We start from the raw sequence: 19457 nt of genomic DNA, 5'->3' as shown, positions 1-19457 counted from the left end.
TCAGAAAATTATATATTGGTTCTCTTTTTAATTCATTTTCAACATTGTATCTATACAACATATGATCTGGGACATGGACAATTTGCAACATTATTCTACTTTTGAGGTGTAACAAAACTTCAGACAAACTTTGCTTTTGAAGCGAAATGTCCCTTTAATCCCCTGTGTGGGTTAAACCCAAAGATCAGTTAGATTTGCCCATTTATTTAGGAGATGATTTTTCATGGTTGAGTGTTACCTGCCCTTTATGATTCACCCATCTAGTCCAGTAACAGATTTAATTGTTAATGTATGCACTTGCTTGTGTCTCTACTACCCATTCCCTTTGCCCTCTCTTGAATACTGCGGGCGTGTTCCTCTGGCTAGGCGTGTCTGACGCATACCAGATCTTACAACTCCTGGATAGGTATTTTAAGTACAAGCTAACCACATTGTATGTTATAGCAATCTGGTGCCCGACGGCACAGTCAATGAGAACCATTGGTTGATGCAGGGGAATGCGACCTACATCTTCACCACTTTGGGCTGTCAAACATGTGACACATGCAGGTTTTCTTGATGCAGGCCCTGTGTGATGAAGTGATGCTGGTCTCAGTCTGTGTTGACCAGAAGGGGGAGCCATTTTGTTAACACAGTGCCCTGCAATGTCCCCCTATGTAGTGGCACTGCATATAATATTTGTGAATCCTCATTTCCTTCAGCTCACAAGATGGTGAAATGTAATGTTTGTGTGATTACTTATTATGCTTTGTAAGAGATCTAGGTACGTAACATAGGCCTACCTCTGGTCTCCTACATACAGCGAGAGCTGCATCTGTGTAATACATTGTGTGTGGGAGAAGAGATACAAGGTTATGAGGGATGTACTCTTTAACATAAAAAATCTATAATCAAAGACTTGCCAAGGTCTGAAAAGAGCTTACATGTTACACTGTTACCTTTTTCAAGTTTTACATTTATGTAAATACTTCAGAAGTGAACCTATTGATTCATCACATTTTTATTTCATTTGAAGCATCCCTGTAAATCTAAGCAGGGTGCAATAAGCTGACATACTGTATATAATTATTTTCAGATAATGGATCATTTAGCTATTTCATTTAGAATTGCAGGTATTATAAAAAATATATAAAACGTATATAAAAAAATGTATAAAATATTCAATTTGGCCCATAGAAACACATTGAATGCATATATGGCAAAAAAGAGAGTCAACAAATAAATCATAGGGAATAAGGTTTTGAAGTGTCTGTCCTATATCTAGGAGATATGCTGTATATATACACTGAACAAAAATATAAATGCAACATGCAACAATTTCAATGATTTGACTGAGTTACAGTTCATATAAGGAAATAACGAAATTAGGCCCTAATCTATAGATTTCACATGACTGGGCAGGGGCGCAGCCATTGGTGGGCTAGGGAGGGCATAGGCCAATCCACTGGGGAGCCAGGCCCAGCCAATCCGAATACATTTTTCCTAACAAATGGCTTTATTACAGACAGAAATACTCCTCAGTTTCATGTTGTCTGCAGTTGTGAGGCCGGTTGGACATACTGCCAAATTCTCTAAAACAACATTGGGAGGCAGCTTATGGTGAAGAAATTAACATTAAATTATCTGGCAACAACTCTGGTAGTCATTCTTGCAGTCAGCATGGCAATTGTATGCTCCCTCAAAACTTGAGACATCTGTGGCATTGTGTTATGTGACAAAATGACACATTTCAATAGTGGCCTTTTATTGTCCACAGCACAAGGTGCACCTGTGTAATGATCATCTTGTTTAATCAGCTTCCTGATATTCCACACTTGTCAGTTGGATTGATTATCTTGGCAAAGGAGAAATTCTCAATAACAACATTTGAGAGAAATAAGATTTTTGTGTGTATGGAAAATTTAAGCTCAGGAAACATGGGACCAACACTTGTGCATTTTTTGTTGTTGTTCAACGACAGTGTGGTTTCTCTTTGCTTATTTGAGCTGTTCTTGCCATACTATGGACTTAGCCCTATTTGATAAAAGACCATCTTCTGTATACCACCACTACCTGGTCACAACACAACTAATTGGCTCAAATGCATTAAGAAGGAAAGGCACACAAGACACACCTGTTAATTGAAATGCATTCCAGGTGACTACCTCATGAAGCTAGTTGAGAGAATGCCAAAAGTGTACAAAGCTGCCATCAAGGCAAAGGGTGGCTACTTTGAAGAATCTAGAAATAGCAAGAATAGAAAATATATTTGGATATATTTATCACTCTTTTGGTTACTACATGATTCCATATGTGTTATGTTATAGTTTTGATGTCGTCAATATTATTCTGCAATGTAGAAAACAGTAATAATAAAGAAAAACCCTGGAATGAGAAGGTGTGTCCAAACTTTTGATCGGTACCAGTTACCTTCAGACTAGTGTTTACTGGTTATCTTCAAAACAGAGAACACCATGTTCGTGACGGTCTCCCCTTTCCATACATTGGTCATAATAGTTTGTAGGCCAAACCATTCAGGCATTACAGATGATTTCGTGAGAAGACCGATTTTCGGGGTGTCTCAAACATTGCTGTACCTCGGCCATGTTCCACCGCAGATGTGGAAGGCCACCATAGGTGGTTGCGGTGGATTAAGACGCAGCCCATGCAAAAAACAGATATCTCTAGCTTAAACTGATGGATATTGATGGGGATTTTTACATTTAAGAAAAATGTATTGGCAGACTGATACATCAATGTACTTAGCTTTGTGCCAATTAACTGTACACGTATCAGTTCAAGTAATGTTATGTATTTATAATGAGTATAGAAACAGACTGTGTTTTAGCCCAATGGCAACCACTCTACTCAACATGTGACCAATTGCATATACAGTAGATGACTCAGGTAAAAATACTCCACTCGCCACACATAATGACCATACATGGCTGGTTTTAAGACACTGAACTGAGCGCGCTTAGTCAAATTCACCTGGGTACAGTTATTCTGGGGAGGCGAACAAGTTAAAATGTCACCCGGGACAACTCTCACCATTTGGTTAAAATAAGTGAATAGCAGACACAGCCTTAGCTCTATTCCTCTTCATTGCACACCATTTCATGGGAAATATACCTTACGTTTCTGAGGAGGGACTCTGCCCTCAACTTGGTCTTTTTGTTTCTTTCCCACGTCTTATTAAATATTTAAACAAGTCTGACAATGCCTGAAAAGCTCAACCTACCATGAAAGAATGGAAAATGCACGAGAGGACTTCGAAAGAACAAACCCAGGAGAGAGAGAGAGAAAAAAGATATTTCATCAAAGTAATCACAGGTTACTGCGTGTGTGTGTGTGTGTGTGTGTGTGTGTGTGTGTGTGTGTGTGTGTGTGTCTCTCAGAGCAAAATAGTTGAATAGTTAATTGTTGACAGCATACAAATAGATTTGATTTTCACATAACATGCAGTATTCTGGGTAAGGGATGCACTCGCAACCACCACAACCACCAAGATGCACAGTCAGCAAGATGCGTGACCAAATGATGAAAACATCATTATAAACACCAAGTGTGCTTGATAAATAGTGAAAATCAGCACAAAAGCAATAATGCGTTATAATGCACATGTTGACATGACAGCAGTAAAAAAATAGTCAATTATTATCAGCACGTGCTTACATGGTGTGCATATTCAAGCAATGGCATCAATTGGAAAATGTCCATGTCACATAAACAAGGAAAGATGGTGAGTGCATTGCTAATGTTGTTGTATTTGGAACATGATAGTTTGTTGGTGATGTGGACACCAAGGAACTTGAAACTTTCGACCCCCTCCACTACAACCCTATTGATGTTAATGGGGGCCTGTTTGGCCCGCCTTTTCCTGTAGTCCACGATCATCTCCTTTCTCGCTCACATTGACGGCGTGGTGTTACCACAATTCCATATATCTGACTTCCTCCCTATACACTGTCTGATCATTGTCATGATCAGGCCTACCACTGTTGTGTCGTCAGCAAACTTAATGATGGTGTTGGAGATGTGTTTGGCCACATAGTCATGGGTGAACAGGGAATACAAGAGGGGACTAAGCACACACCCCTTAGGGGCCCCAGTGTTGAGGACTAATGTGGCAGATGTGTTGTTGAATACACTTACCACCTGGGGGTGGCCTTCAGGAAGTCCAGGATCCAGTGGCAGAGGGAGGTGTTTTTTCCCATGGTCCTTAGCTTAGTGATGAGCTTTGTGATTTAGAAAATGCTTTATGGCGAAAGCATACCTTACGATTATTTGAGAACATAGCCCAGCAGACAAATCATTACAAACAGTAATCAGCCAAGTAGAAGAGTGACACAAGTCAGAAATAGAGATAAAACTAATCCCTTACCTTTGATGATCTTCATATGGTTGCACCCATAAGACATTAATTTACTCAATAAATGTTCCTTTGGTTCGATAAAGTCTCTTTATATCCAAAACCCTCCGTTTTGTTCACGCGTTTTCTTCAGTAATCCACAGGCTCAAACACAGTCCAAACAGGCAGACAAAAAAATCCAAATTGTATTCGCAAAGTTCATAGAAACATGTCAAACGATGTTTATATTCAATCCGCAGGTTGTTTTTAGCCTAAATGATCTATAATATTTCAATCGGACAATAACGTCATCAATATAAAAGGTAGACAAGAAATGCACATGCGCATGAAAAAGCTCTGTGACACGTCAGGGTCCACTCATTCAGACTGCTCTTACTCCCTCATTTATCAGAATACAAGCCTGAAACAATTTCTAAAGGCTTTTGACATCTAGTGGAAGGCATAGGAACTGCACGAGAGCGTGATCACACAGTCGTCTGAAACGTCTGGTGCTCTCATTTATGCTTCATTGTTGCACGCCTCGAAGCGAGCATAAAAGGTATTTAGCTCGTATGGTAAGCTCGCGTCACTAGGCAGCTCGCAGCAGCTCGCAGCAGCTTGCAACAGGTTTCCCTTTGTAGTTTTCAAGCCCTGCCACATCCAACGAGTGTCAGAGCCAATGTAGTTGGATTCAATCTTAGTCTTAGTATTGACGCTTTGCCTATTTGATGGTTCATCTGAGGGCGTTGCGTGATTTCTTATAAGCATCCAAATTAGTGTCCCGCTCCATGAAAGCGGCAACTCTAGCCTTTAGCTCGGTGCGGATGGTTGCGATATGTACGTATGTACAGTCACTGTAGGGATGACGTCATCAATGCACTTATTGATGAAGCCGGTGACTGAGGTGGTACATTCCTCAATGCCATTGGATGAATCCCAGAATATATTCCAGTCTGTGCAAAACAGTCCTGTAGCGTAACATCTGCGTCATCTGACCACTTCCATATTGAGTGAGCCACTGGTACTTCTGGCTTTAGTTTTTGCGTGTAAGCATAAATCAGGATGATATAATTATGGTTAAATCTGTCAAATGGAGGGCAAGGGGGAGCTTTGTATGCATCTCTGTGTGTGGAGTAAAGGCTGCGGCTAACATGCTGGTACAGTGGTTCTTCCTTCTTAAGGGACACCTTAGCGGGACACCTTCAGGTGACACTGGAGGGTGCGCAATACAAATAAACAATAATAAAAATGATGGATATTAAACATTTAGGTACATTTAAGTGTCTTATATCGGTTGAAAGCTTAACTTATTGCTAATCTCCCTGCACTGCATCTACCCCTAAACTTTGTTTCAACAAGTAAATGTTTTTTCTATTAAATCCTCAGATACCCTAAAATATAATTAAACTATAATATTTCTTATGGAAAGAAGTATGTTCAATAGGAAACCAATGTTAGCAGGTGCATCCTGTCTTCATGGTAAGCCAACACTAATTTCCAAGACTGTGTCCCTGTACTAAAACTGATATTTCCTATTTGTTTTAGAAGTTACAAGCCTGAAACCTTGTACATAGACTGCCATGGGAATCAAATCAAATCAAATTTTATTTGTCACATACACATGGTTAGCAGATGTTAATGCGAGTGTAACGAAATGCTTGTGCTTTTAGTTCCGACAATGCAGTAATAACCAACGAGTAATCTAACCTAACAATTCCACAACTACTACTTTATACACACACGTGTAAAGGCATAAAGAATATGTACATAAAGATACTGTATATAAATGAGTGATGGTACAGAACGGCATAGGCAAGATGCAGTAGATGGTATCGAGTACAGTATATACATATGAGATGAGTAATGTAGGGTATGTAAACATAAAACTTGCATAGTTTAAAGTGGCTAGTGATACATGTATTACATATAGATGGCAAGATGCAGTCGATGATATAGAGTACAGTATACACATATGAGATGTGTAATGTAGGGTATTAAACATTATATTAAGTGGCATTGTTTAAAGTGGCTAGTGATAAAAAATTTTGACATCAATTTCCATTATTGAAGTGAGCTGGAGTTGAGTCAGTATGTTGGCAGCAGCCACTCAATGTTAGTGGTGGCTGTTTAACAGTCTGATGGCCTTGAGATTGAAAAATAGCTTCTGTCTCTCGGTCCAAGCTTTGATGCACCTGTACTGACCTCGCCTTCTGGATGATAGCGGGATGAACAGGCAGTGGCTCGGGTGGTTGTTGTCCTTGATGATCTTTATGGCCTTCCTGTGACATTCGGTGGTGTAGGTGTCCTGGAGGGCAGGTAGTTTGCCCACAGTGATGCGTTGTGCAGACCTCACTACCCTCTGGAGAGCCTTACGGTCGTGGGCGGAGCAGTTGCCGTACCAGGCGGTGATAAAGCCCTACAGGATGCTCTCGATTGTGCATCTGTAGAAGTTTGTGAGTGCTTTTGGTGACCAGCCGAATTTCATCTGCCTTCTGAATCGCTGTTGCGCCTTCTTCACAACACTGTCTGTGTGGGTGGACCAATTCAGTTTGTCCGTGATGTGTACGCCGAGGAACTTAAAACTTACATCCCTCTACACTACTGTCCCGTCGATGTGGATAGGGGGGTGCTCCCTCTGCTGTTTCCTGAAGTCCACGATCATCTCCTTTGTTTTGTTGACGTTAAGTGTGAGGTTATTTTCCTGACACCACACTCCGAGGACCCTCACCTCCTCCCTGTAGGCCGTCATGTCGTTGTTGGTAATCAAGCCTATCACTGTAGTGTCGTCCGCAAACTTGATGATTGAGTTGGAGGCGTGCATGGCCACGCAGTCGTGGGTGAACAGGAAGTACAGGAGAGGGCTCAGAACGCACCCTTGTGGGGCCCCAGTGTTGAGGATCAGTGTGGTGGAGATGTTGTTACCTACCCTCACCACCTGGGGGCGGCCCGTCAGGAAGTCCAGTACCCAGTTGCACAGGGTGGGGTCGAGACCCAGGGTCTCGAGCTTGATGATGAGTTTGAAGGGTGCTATGGTGTTAAATGCTGAGCTTTAATCGATGAACAGCATTCTTACATAGGTATTCCTCTTGTCCAGATGGGTTAGGGCAGTGTGCAGTGTGATTGCGTTTGCGTCGTCTGTGGTTATCGTCGGTTATTAACCTGTTGCGACGACCAAACCCGGATCCGGGATTCTATTTATAGACCTAAGCTCATTACCATAACGCAACGTTAACTATTCGTGAAAATCGCAAATGAAATGAAATAAATATGCTAGCTCTCAAGCTTAGCCTTTTGTTAACAACACTGTCATCTCAGATTTTCAAAATATGCTTTTCAACCATAGGAAAACAATCATTTGTGTAACAGTAGCTAGCTAGCGTAGCATTTAGCGTTAGCATTAGCGTTAGCATTAGCGTTAGCATTTAGCAGGCAACTATCACAAAAACAAGTAAAGCCTTCAAATAAAATAACTTACCTTTGAAGAACTTCTGATGTTTTCAATGAGGAGACTCTCAGTTAGATAGCAGATGCTCCGTTTTTCCAAAAAGATTATTTGTGTATTAGAAATAGCTCCGTTTTGTACATCACATTTGGCTACCAAAAAAAAAAAAAAAAAAAAAAAAAAAAAACGAAAATTCAGCCCTCAAAACGCGAACTTTTTTCCAAATTAACTCCATAATATCGACTGAAACATGGCAAACGTGGTTTAGAATCAATCCTCAAGGTGTTTTTCCACATATCTCTTCAATGATATATCCTTCGTGGAAGCCTGGTTTCTCCTTGCTCTCAAATGGAAAAATAATTGCACCTGGCTTTACGCTCCAATTTCGACGCAGGGACACCAGGCGGACACTTGGAAAATGTAGTCTCTTATGGTCAATCTTCCAATGATATGCCTACAAATACGTCACAATGCTGCTAACACTTTGGGGGAACGACAGAAAGTGTAGGCTCATTCCTTGCGCAATCACAGCCATATAAGGAGACGATGGAAAACAGAGCTTCAGAAATTCTGCTCATTTCCTGGTTGCTGCATCATCTTGGTTTCGCCTGTAGAATGAGTTCTGGGGCACTTACAGACAATATCTTTGCAGATTCTGAAACTTCAGAGTGTTTTCTTTCAAAAACAGAATATGCATAGTCGAGCATCTTTTCGTGACAAAATATCGCGCTTAAAACGGGAACGTTTTTTATCCAAAAATGAAATAGCGCCCCTAGAGATCAAAGAGGTTAAATTGGAGTGGGTCTAGGGTGTCAGGTAGGGTGGAGGTGATATGGTCCTTAACTAGTCTCCCAAAGCACTTCATGATGACGGAAGTGAGTGCTACGGGGCGGTAGTCGTTTAGCTCAGTTACCTTAGCTTTCTTGGGAACAGGAACAATAATGGCCCTCTTGAAGCATGTGGGAACAGCAGACTAACGTTTGATTGAATATGTCAGTAAACACACCAGCCAGCTGGTCTGCACATGCTCTGAGGACACGGCTGGGGATGTCGTCTGGGCCTGCAGCCTTGCGAGGGTTAACACGTTTAAATGTTTTACTCACGTCAGCTGCAGTGAAGGAGAGTCCGCAGGTTTTTGTAGCGGGCCGTGTCAGTTGGACTGTATTGTCCTCAAAGCGAGCAAAGAAGTTATTTACTCTGTCTGGGAGCAAGACATCCTGGTCTGCAACGGGGCTGGTTTTCATTTTGTAATCCGTGATTGACTGTAGACCCTGCCACATACCTCTTGTGTCTGAGCTGTTGAATTGCAACTACTTTGTCTCTATACTGATGCTTAGCTTGTTTGATTGCCTTGCGGAGGGAATAGCTACACTGTTTGTATTCGGTCATGTTTCCGGTCACCTTCCCCTGGTTAAAAGCAGTGGTTCACGCTTTAGGTTTCGCACGAATGCTGCCATCAAGCCACGGTTTCTGGTTTGGGAATGCCTCAGGATATGTGGTTTCCAGTTTACATAGAGTCAAATAAAGTTTGTTCAGGGCCATCGATGTGTCTGCTTGGGGGGGAATATATGCGGCTGTGATTTTAATCGAAGAGAATTCTCACGGTAGATAATGCAGTAGACATTTGATTGTGAGGAATTTTAAGTCAGGTGAACAGAAGGACTTGAGTTCCTGTATGTTGTTATGATCACACCACGTCTCGTTAATCATAAGGCATGTTTTCACAAGGGCTATTATTAGCAGGACAATAGACATGATGTGGTCCCACAAACACACGATTGTGGCTAATCTCTGGCAGATGATTACATGGGCTGCTTTATATAATGAACATTTATTGATTTATTTATTTTTCCATATTTTCTCATTGTTTCTGTGATCAAAAAATAAAATGAACATTCAAATTAAATTCTTTAAGAGTCCTGTTTAAGTAGTATTTTTGTATTGTGATACTTTAAAAACCTCTTGCTCCCACCTGAGACGCAGACGTCTCATCTAGACACCTGGAAATGCAAATGCGCTACGCTAAATGCTAAATGTACTCATTAAAACACACATGCAGGGTATTGAATTAAAGCTACACTCGTTGTGAATCTAGCCAACAAGTCAGATTTTTAAAATGCTTTTCGGCGAAAGCATGAGAAGCTATTATCTGATAGCATGCAACACCCCAATATACCTGAAGGGGACGTAAACAAAATAATTAGCGTAGCCGGCGCTACACAAAACGCAGAAATAAAATATAAAACATTCATTACCTTTGATGATATTCTTTGTTGGCACTCCTATATGTTCCATAAACATCACAATTGGGTCTTTTTCCCGATTAAATCCGTCCATGTATGCCCAAAATATCCATTTGTATAGCCTGTCTGGTTCAGGAAAAAAGCTCCCTTCCAAAACGCAACGTCATTTTTTAAAATTATATAAGTTGCCTATATTCTTTGACAAAACACTTCAACCTACTTTTGTAACCCAACTTTAGGTATTTGTAAACGTTAATAATCGATCAAATTGATCACTGGGCGATCTGTATTCAATAGCAGCTACTCAAGAAAACGTTGTCCTTTGTCTCTCTTCCAAAATCGATTCCTGTATGCTGGACGAAATGAAGGATCTATTTGTCATTACACAAAGGATTTTTGTCAATGAAAATGACGTTTTTGGCGACGTCGTGTGGAAGTTGTAGGAACTGCAAGCTCCCTGCTATATATTTTTGCTTGCAATAAACAATTCAGAGACTGGCGGATTAATACTTTTCTGTGGTTTTTGTGACCAGGTTTTTCTTGGGATTTCGCTTGCTGTTCACGTTCTGTTATAGTCACAGACATTATTTAACCAGTTTTAGAAACTTCAGATTGTTTTCTATCCACACATACTAATCATATGCATATACTATATTCCTGGCATGAGTAGCAGGACGCTGAAATGTTGCGCGATTTTTAACAGAATGTTCGAAAAAGTAGGGGGTAGACTGAAGATTAAGGAAGACAATTGATCAACAATGACTGACACAATGGCTGGCAAATAGGTGTGGCAATATCATCTGCTATTATCCTCCATAATTTTCCATCCAAGTTGTCAGACCCCAGTGGCTTGTCATTGTTGATAGACAAAACTTTACGGAATTAAAAATTACAATAGTCTTTTATAATTTGATCAGTTATACTTGGATGTGTAGTGTCAGCATTTGTTACTGGCATGTCATGCTTAAGTTTGCTAATCTTGGCAATAAAAAATGATTTAAGTAGTTGGCAATATCAGTGGGTTTTCTGATGAATGAGCAATTTGATTCGATGAATGATAGAGCTGAGTTTTCCTTTTTTCCCAAAATGTAATTTAAGGTTCTCCAAAAGTTTTACTATCATTTTTTGTCATTTATCTTTGTTCCGTAGTGTAGTTTCTTCTTTTTTTATTCAGTTTAGTCACACAATTTCTCAATTTGCAGTACATTTTCCAATCAGTTGTGCAGTCAGACTTATCTTCCATTCTTTAGGCATCATCCTTCTCAACCTTAAAATGTTTCAATTCCTCATCAATCCACAGGGATTTAACAGTTTTTACAGTCATTTTTTTGCATGCTTATTAGTAACTGGGATAAGCAATTTCATAAATGTGTCAAGTGCAGCATCTGGTTGCTCCTCATTACACACCACAGACCAACAAATATGATTTACATCAACAACATAGGAATCACTACAAAAGTTGTAGTGTGACCTATTATGCACTATTTTAGGCCCAGCCTTTGGAACTTTGGTTTTCCTAGCTTTGGCTACTATATTGTGATCACTACATCTGATGGATTTGAATAATGACTTGAAGTACATTTCTGCAGCATTAGTAAAGATGAGATCAATACATATTGATGATTTAATTTCTGTGCTCTTTGTAACTACACTAATAGGTTGACTGATAACCTGAACCAGGTTGGAAGCACTAGTTACAGTTTGAAGCTTTCTCTTGAGTGGGCAGCCTGATGAAAGCCAGTCAATATTTAAATCACCCAGAAAATATACCTCTCACATACATTATCAAGCATTTCACACATGTTATCCAGATACTGACTGTTAGCACTTGGTGGTCTATAGCAAATTCCCACCAGTATAGGCTTTGGGTGAGGCAGATTAACCTGTAGCCATATTACCTCAACAGTATTTAGCATGATATCTCCACTAAGCTTTATAGGAATGTGGTTCTGAATATAAACGGCAACACGTCCACCTTTGGCTTTTCTGTTGATGTCATAACCATATATTTCTACCACGTGAGTTTCAGAGATTGTCACAATATGAATGTCATCTGTTACTAGCAAATTATTGATTTCGTATTTTTAGCACTTTTCTGGGATGCTTGATTGTTTTCATTGCTTTACTGGGAAGCTTAGCAAAAGCAGACATGCTCATGTTATTTATGTTAGTGCAGGGTGAGCCGCACACAGTGGACTTCCTATTAGGGCACACTGCTTCAGTGCTAACAGTATCACTCTGGTTTATAGACACATGATCACTGCATACAATAGCTGTGGGATTTTTTTATTTACACATTTTTTAGTTAACCTTTATTTAACTAGGCCAATTGTGCGCCACCCTATGGGACTCCCAATCACAGCCTGATGTGATACAGCCTGGATTCAAACCAGGGACTGTAGCGACACCTATTATATTGAGATGCAGTGCCTTAGACCACTGCTCCACTCGGGAGCCCAGATAAGCACGGGATCAGAAGAGACATTCAGGGCAGTAAGAGGGATATAAATTAAGTTACTTACATTGTGTCTTCCAGCACCCCTAGGATAATATACAAGTAGGCCAGAGTAGACTGATAAGACTGTTTGGATTTAGTGGACTGATATAGGGTAGGCTTACATAATATTTTGAGATTCTAATTACAATAGATCAATACAATATAATGGCCTCCCTGTTCTTCATTCATAATTATGCATCGTTCGCTTCCCCTCGGTCATTAACTCACCCATTCTCCCGTTTTCACCCCATCATACTTTATTTCATTTATTTAATCTGTTATATGTGTGAAATTAGTTCAAATCAAATTTTATTGGTCACATACACATGGTTAGCAGATGTTATTGAGCGTGTAGTGAAATGCTTGTGCTTCTAGTTACGACAGTGCAGTAATAGCTAACAAGTAATCTAACAATTCCACAGCAACCACCTAATACACACAAATCTAAAGGAATGGAACAAGAATATCTACATATCAATATATGGATGAGCGATGATCGAGCGGCCTAGGCAAGATGCAATAGATCGTTTAAAATACAATATATACACATGAGATGAATATGTAAACATTATTAGAGTGGCATTATTAAAGTGACTAGTGATCAATTTCTTAAAGTTGCCAATGATTTTGAGTCTGTATATAGGCAGCAGCCTCTCTGTGTTAGTGATGGCTGTTTAACAGTCTGATGGCCTTGAGAGTGAGAAACATCTTCTGTCTCTCGATCCCAGCTTTGATGCACCTGTACTGACCTCACCTTCTGGATGGTAGCGGGGTGAACAGGCATTGGCTCGATGGTTGTTGACCTTGATGATCTTTTTGGCCTTCTTGTGACATTGGGTGCTGTAGGTGTCCTGGAGGGCAGGTAGTTTGGCCCCGGCATTGTGCAGACTGCACCACCCTCTGGAGAGCCTTGCGGTTGTGGGCGATGCATACAGCCCGACAGGATGCTCTCAGTTGTTCATCTGTAAAAGTTTGTGAGAGCTTTAAGTGACAAGACACATTTCTTCAGCCTCCCAAGGTTGAAGAGGTGCTGTTGCGCCTTCTTCACCACACTATCTGCGTGTGTGTATCATTTCAGTTTATCCGTGATGTGTACGTCGAGAAACTTAACTTTCCACCTTCTACACTGCTGTCCCGTCGATTTGGATAGTGGGGGGCTCCCGCTGCTGTTTCCTGAAGAGTTTTGTTGACGTTGATTGAGAGGTTGTTTGCCTGACACCACACTCCGAGTTCCCTCACCTCCTCCCTGTAGGCTGTCTCGTCGTTGTTGGTAATCAAACCCACTACTGTTGTGTCGTCTGCAAACTTGATTGAGTTTGAGGTGTGCATGTCCACGCAGTCATGGGTGAACAGGGAGTACAGTAGGGGGCTGAGCACCCACCCTTGTGGGGCCTCAGTTTTGAGGATCAGGTTGAGTTTCAGATTTGAGGCAAATATCGGAGTGTTTATCAACTGGGGCACAACCAGGCCGGTGCCAGAACAAGTAATTTGTAGAGGCATTTCATTTCTACAGGGGGGCACATTTTTTTGACGAGACCTCATATGTGGATATATGTCAAATATATATATATAATTAAGTATTCAATATTTTGCGGAGTGCTTTTGTTACAACTATGAAACAGAAAGCATTGGAGATGGAACCTGTTATAATTCATTTTTAACAACAAAATAAATCACCAAGATGCATGGTTAGCAAGACACATGGTCAGCAGGAAGCATGGTCAGCAAGGCGCACGGTCAGCAGGAAGCATGGCCAGCAGGATACCTGGTCAGCAAGATACAGGGTCAGAAAGATGCTCTGTCAGCAAGATGAAAATGAGGAAAAAACATCAGTAGCCTGCCTAAACTTCATTATAAGGACCAAGTGGGCTTGATACTATTTAAAACATCTTCATGAAAGCAATAATGACATTATGAATATAAGTGTTGATAAGACAGCAGTCAAAAAGTAAGTTATCAGTTGGTGCATGTCCATGTCACATGGCCTAAACAATGAAAACTGTTGAGCCATGCGTCCTCCGAAACACAACCCAACCAAGCCGCACTGCTTCTTGACACAATGCCCATCTAACCCGGAAGCCAGCCACACCAATGTGTTGAAGGAAACACTGTACACCTGGTGACCTGGTCAGCGTGCACTGCACCTGGCCCACCACAGGAGTCACTAGTGCACAATGAGACAAACCTGGACGACGCTGGGCTAATTGTGCACCTCCCCATGAGCCTCCCGGTCGCAGCCAGCCGCGACAGAGCCTGGACTTGATCCCAGAATCTCTGGTGGCACAGCTAGCACTGCTATGCAGTGCCTTAGACCACTTTGCCACCTGGGAGGCCTCAGTGATGACATTTTGTGCTGATAATGGCCTGTAGAATTCTCAACGGCTTGTTCTATTACAAACGGCTGTCTCACCTTTATATTTGGTTGTGGTGTGGGCACCAGCTCAGTGCACACAGTTCAGACTTTTTTGCTCTTAGGCCTCAGAGGTTCAGGTTGAGGCTCAGAATTAGAAGAATACCCATCATGATTAATTTCTACCCCACCATTGGAGTCGTTTTCATTCAAATTTTGTAACAACGCTAATGAGTGCATTCATTAGTCTTGGTCTTCTTGCCATGGTAAATTATGCACGCTCTCACTGTGTACTCCAAGTAGGCAAGAGTAGACTGCCATTATAATTAGAATAGATCGATACAATAGAATGGCCCGCCCTGTTCTTCATTCACAATTGGTGATTACATAATTATGCATCGTACGCTTCCCCTCGCTCATCAACTCATCCATTCTCTCCCATCATACTTTAGCCTACTTCATTTATTTCAGCTGTTATTATGTGTGAAATTAGTTTCAGGATAGTTTAGTTTCACTTTTGAGGCAATTATCGAGGTGATTTTCAGCTGGGCATGTCATCTTCAACTATTTGTAGAAGGAGGGGACTGTTCCTACTGTCAAGAGGAGGGGCAACAGGGAAAACTATAGAAGAATTGGCCTCTATATCACCAGTGTCACGGTTTTCTGTATGTGAAGGAGAGTCGGACCAAAATGCGGCGTGTAGATTGCGATCCATGTTTATTAAACAAACGTAAAACACAAATCGATACAAACACTACAAAACAAAGAACGTAACAAAAACCGAAACAGCCCTATCTGGTGAACAACACAGAGACAGGAACAATCACCCACAAACACACAGTGAAACCCAGGCTACCTAAATATGGTTCCCAATCAGAGACAATGACTAACACCTGCCTCTGATTGAGAACCATATCAGGCCAGACATAGAAATAGACAAACTAGACAATGAAACATAGAATGCCCACTCAGCTCACACCCTGACCAACCAAAACATAGAAATATACAAAGTAAACTATGGTCAGGGTGTGACAACCAGTCCTGTTTATGATATTAAGATTTTAACAATGGCAGTGTGTAGTTACATAGGAAAAGTCAACGACAGAGGGGGGCATGACTTTAAAAATGTCAGAGTAATATTTTTTTTTAAATTATTGAGCAGTCCAAATGACTGCTTTAGCATTTATTGTGTGTTTTATAGTAATGACATGTCATTTAACTGTACAAATGTATTAGCCTACCCTTTGAAAGCGGCATGAACACAACCAGTCATGATATTTTCATCTGATTGTAAAACAAATCACTTCAAAAAGTAGGTTACCTTTGCACATTAGTCCAAAATAGTATCTGAAACAGCGCTGTTTTGTCTTACAATATATAGCCCTATGTATTTGATGCGGTCTGGCAAAAAAATAAAATGTCCAGGCAGCATCAGATACATGGGCTACACATACTGGCACTGTTTTGCTTGCTCGGATGCTTTATCTGACAATGATGGGTCTTTTTGTCAGCGCTCATCTTGGTCAAATAAATTAACAACATTTCAATATTTTATTTGGACAGACAAGGAGGTACGTTATGGGCAGGCCTCCTAAAGCCTGCCCATAATGCCGGCCATTGGCATGGCACCTTCAACTATCTGGAGAAGGAATGTCGGGAGAAGGAGGGGCAATGGGGGGAAACCATAAAATAATCACATGCCCTCCTAGAAGTGGTTATAACAAGTGTGTTTTATAGACATATTTAAGAAAAGTCAAGGACGGAGGGGGGCATGACTGGCAGAGTAATCATTTGTTTAAATTCATGAGCAGTCCAAATGACAGTAGTAAAACAGAGGGGCTCTGTTTCGCTTGCTCTGATAATTTATCTGAGATTGATCCGTCTTTCTGTTGGCGCACGTCTCGGTCAAATAAATTATCAATATTTTAATATTTTATTTGGACAGGCAAGGAGGTACGGTAGGCTGGATATCCTGTTAAGCGTATAACACCGACAATAATACAGGATACTGATCAACAGACACGAGCCATAGAAAAGGTACATTTTATGAATTGCTATCCAGTCAGACAGCAGGTGATCATTTTGAATGGTGCTCATGAACATAGTCTCTGCCTAATTGGCTTCGCTAGCCTACTGTGAGATTGTATTAGAGCGTAGAGGTCTTTGCATTTCGGCTGCCATTTGGTACCATCTTGGCATTGAGCCGGGCAGTTCTGCCCTAGCACATGCCTGTCAGAATTGGCTTTGATGTCACGTCACAAAATAAACATCTGTGACTCACTTCTGGCAGGGAATCCATTGTGACAAATGTGTGCCCTCATGGCAGTCTGGATGCCACATATTGACTGCGTACTGGCGACGGGTTGAGGCTGGTGGCAAAGACTTCCCATGTCACATGCCAGAGGGACATGCCAGAGATGGTTGAGATAGAGGAAAAGGCTGTGTCATTGTCTTTAGCAAAGGGCAACCATCAATAACTTGGGAGATAGTTTCAGATGATAGCTGTGTTTGATGTTTGGCTGTCTTTCTAGAGATTCTAGGAGAATGTGATGGAGGTCAAGTAGGATAGGAACAAAGGCAGATCTTACGATAAAGATCTTCAGCTCTGATGACGTTAAATTGGCTGACATTTCTGCCTTTCTCTCCTCCTCTGCCTCTCTCTCTGTGTTTGGAATATAACAGTCTGACGATGTACTGTTATTTCTATAGAATTTCAATGCAAATCTCTTCCCCCTTTCACAATGTTACCCAAGCAGGGTTCAGAGCACAGTCAAGGTGAAATCAACTGAACACATGATCTTGCTATGGAAGCAAGTGTGGTTTCCACGATACCATCAGACACCATCACATACCAAAGAAATGCATCACATCAATTGAAATCACAGGTAGATGCTTATGGTTTTCAGATATACTGTATTTTCTTTCATGCATTAGCATCCAAATGCCAGGCAATCTGTAAAGGCTTAAAGAAGTGTCCTGGTTGAGGAGGATGTGTATCCGGTTAGCATTGTCTCTTGAAATATATGCCTTATTCCAATGTTTTCTTGCGAATAACATCGAAAACTATCCAATGACAAGGCCATATTCCATTTCAATGAAAAGTCTCAGACAGATAAACATGTTCCCTGCCTAGCTAAAAGTATTAACCAAATGAAAGAATCTGTCTCACCACTGAACTGAACAGTTCTTCCTCCTAAACCTTATTAATTAAAACTACAGCACAATCGCCTTAGAACTCTATGAAATGGATATACAGCTTTTCGAATGAACAGAGCTGCTCTGCGCCATACATTCTCTTGATTGCTGCTCTGCAGCGAAAACAACTCCCTATTTCACTTCATTTTAACAGTGAAATGTAGAATCAGTCTAAACACAGAAAAGGTATCATCCAAAATGTCTGTGAAGGTCCAACTATTTTATTTTCTCTCAAATAGTCGGCCTTGACCTACTTCTGACCTTGACCTACTCTCCATTCATCACGTACCAGGATAAATTTTAGAGTCTGATTTGAATGATATGCCAAGTGAATTGGGCCAGCTTTCCCCTGGCTCATATCCAAAACATTGCGCCATTAATATACAGTTTAAATGACACATTTTGAGTGAGTGTACTCCACCAGATGCATCTTAAAATTAGAATAATCACCAGGCATGGCGGTGTTTAGACGAGTCGTGCACCTGCCATCGGAAATGTGCCATATCAATCAAACCAGAGCGCTAATGATCATCTGCCAGAAGTTCTAGCAGAGGGGACTTCCATCTCCCCCCAATCTGTAACCCTGCTCCTCCTCCACAGTCCTAATAGCTCCGGTGCTTTGTCTCCCCCCATCCGCTCTCCTCACTCGAAGATGAATTATTCTCATCCACAATGGAGGTCTGACAGGGTTCACTGTGCCTTTGTCAAAAATAGACAAATAAATATAAAGGGGAAATTCCAAAAGTAGCGTGCTCGAGACACAGCCCTGTTGCGCACCACCTTGTTGCATGCTTTAAGTACTGGGTGATAAATGGCCTCATTGACAATATCAGCGTTCCGTCAGGGTGATTCAGAGGTGCTGCTTAACCCATGTGTTGTCTTAAGGGTTAAAAATGACCCGCCACTATATATTTAACAGCAGAGAAAATTTGATGACTTTTCCTAGATTAGTGACATTAGAAAAAGTGAAGCACTGCCTTTGTTCATATTTCCATGAAAGCTTTTGTATCGAGATTTTCTTAGGGACATTTTTGACCCGGCAGTTATAAAATAATTTAGACACCTCAAAAAACACAAATACACACACACAAAATGAGAAATTGAGATTTTGTGTGCTACAGCTACAAGAGGAAGATCACCATGGTTGGCACAGTTAGAATAAACAAGGCTGAGCTCCCCCCTGCACTCCTCGCAACAAGGGGGAGAAAGGTATTCTCATCAGTTCGCTTTCTCCCCCACCACCACTCTAGTTTCTCATCTCCCAAAGAGGAACAAGATTGTGGTCCACCTGAGCAGACTGCACAAAAAGGCGGAGATCAGTGATCGTGAGAACAGGAAGCCAACCATCATCCTGGACTACAACCACAACAAAGGAGGCGTGGACAACCTGGACAAGGTGA

This window comes from Oncorhynchus mykiss, chromosome 14, assembly GCF_057628025.1.
Source record: "Oncorhynchus mykiss isolate SJ-2025 chromosome 14, ASM5762802v1, whole genome shotgun sequence".
NCBI classification, from domain to species: Eukaryota; Metazoa; Chordata; class Actinopteri; order Salmoniformes; family Salmonidae; genus Oncorhynchus; species Oncorhynchus mykiss.
This window is presented reverse-complemented; position numbering follows the sequence as displayed.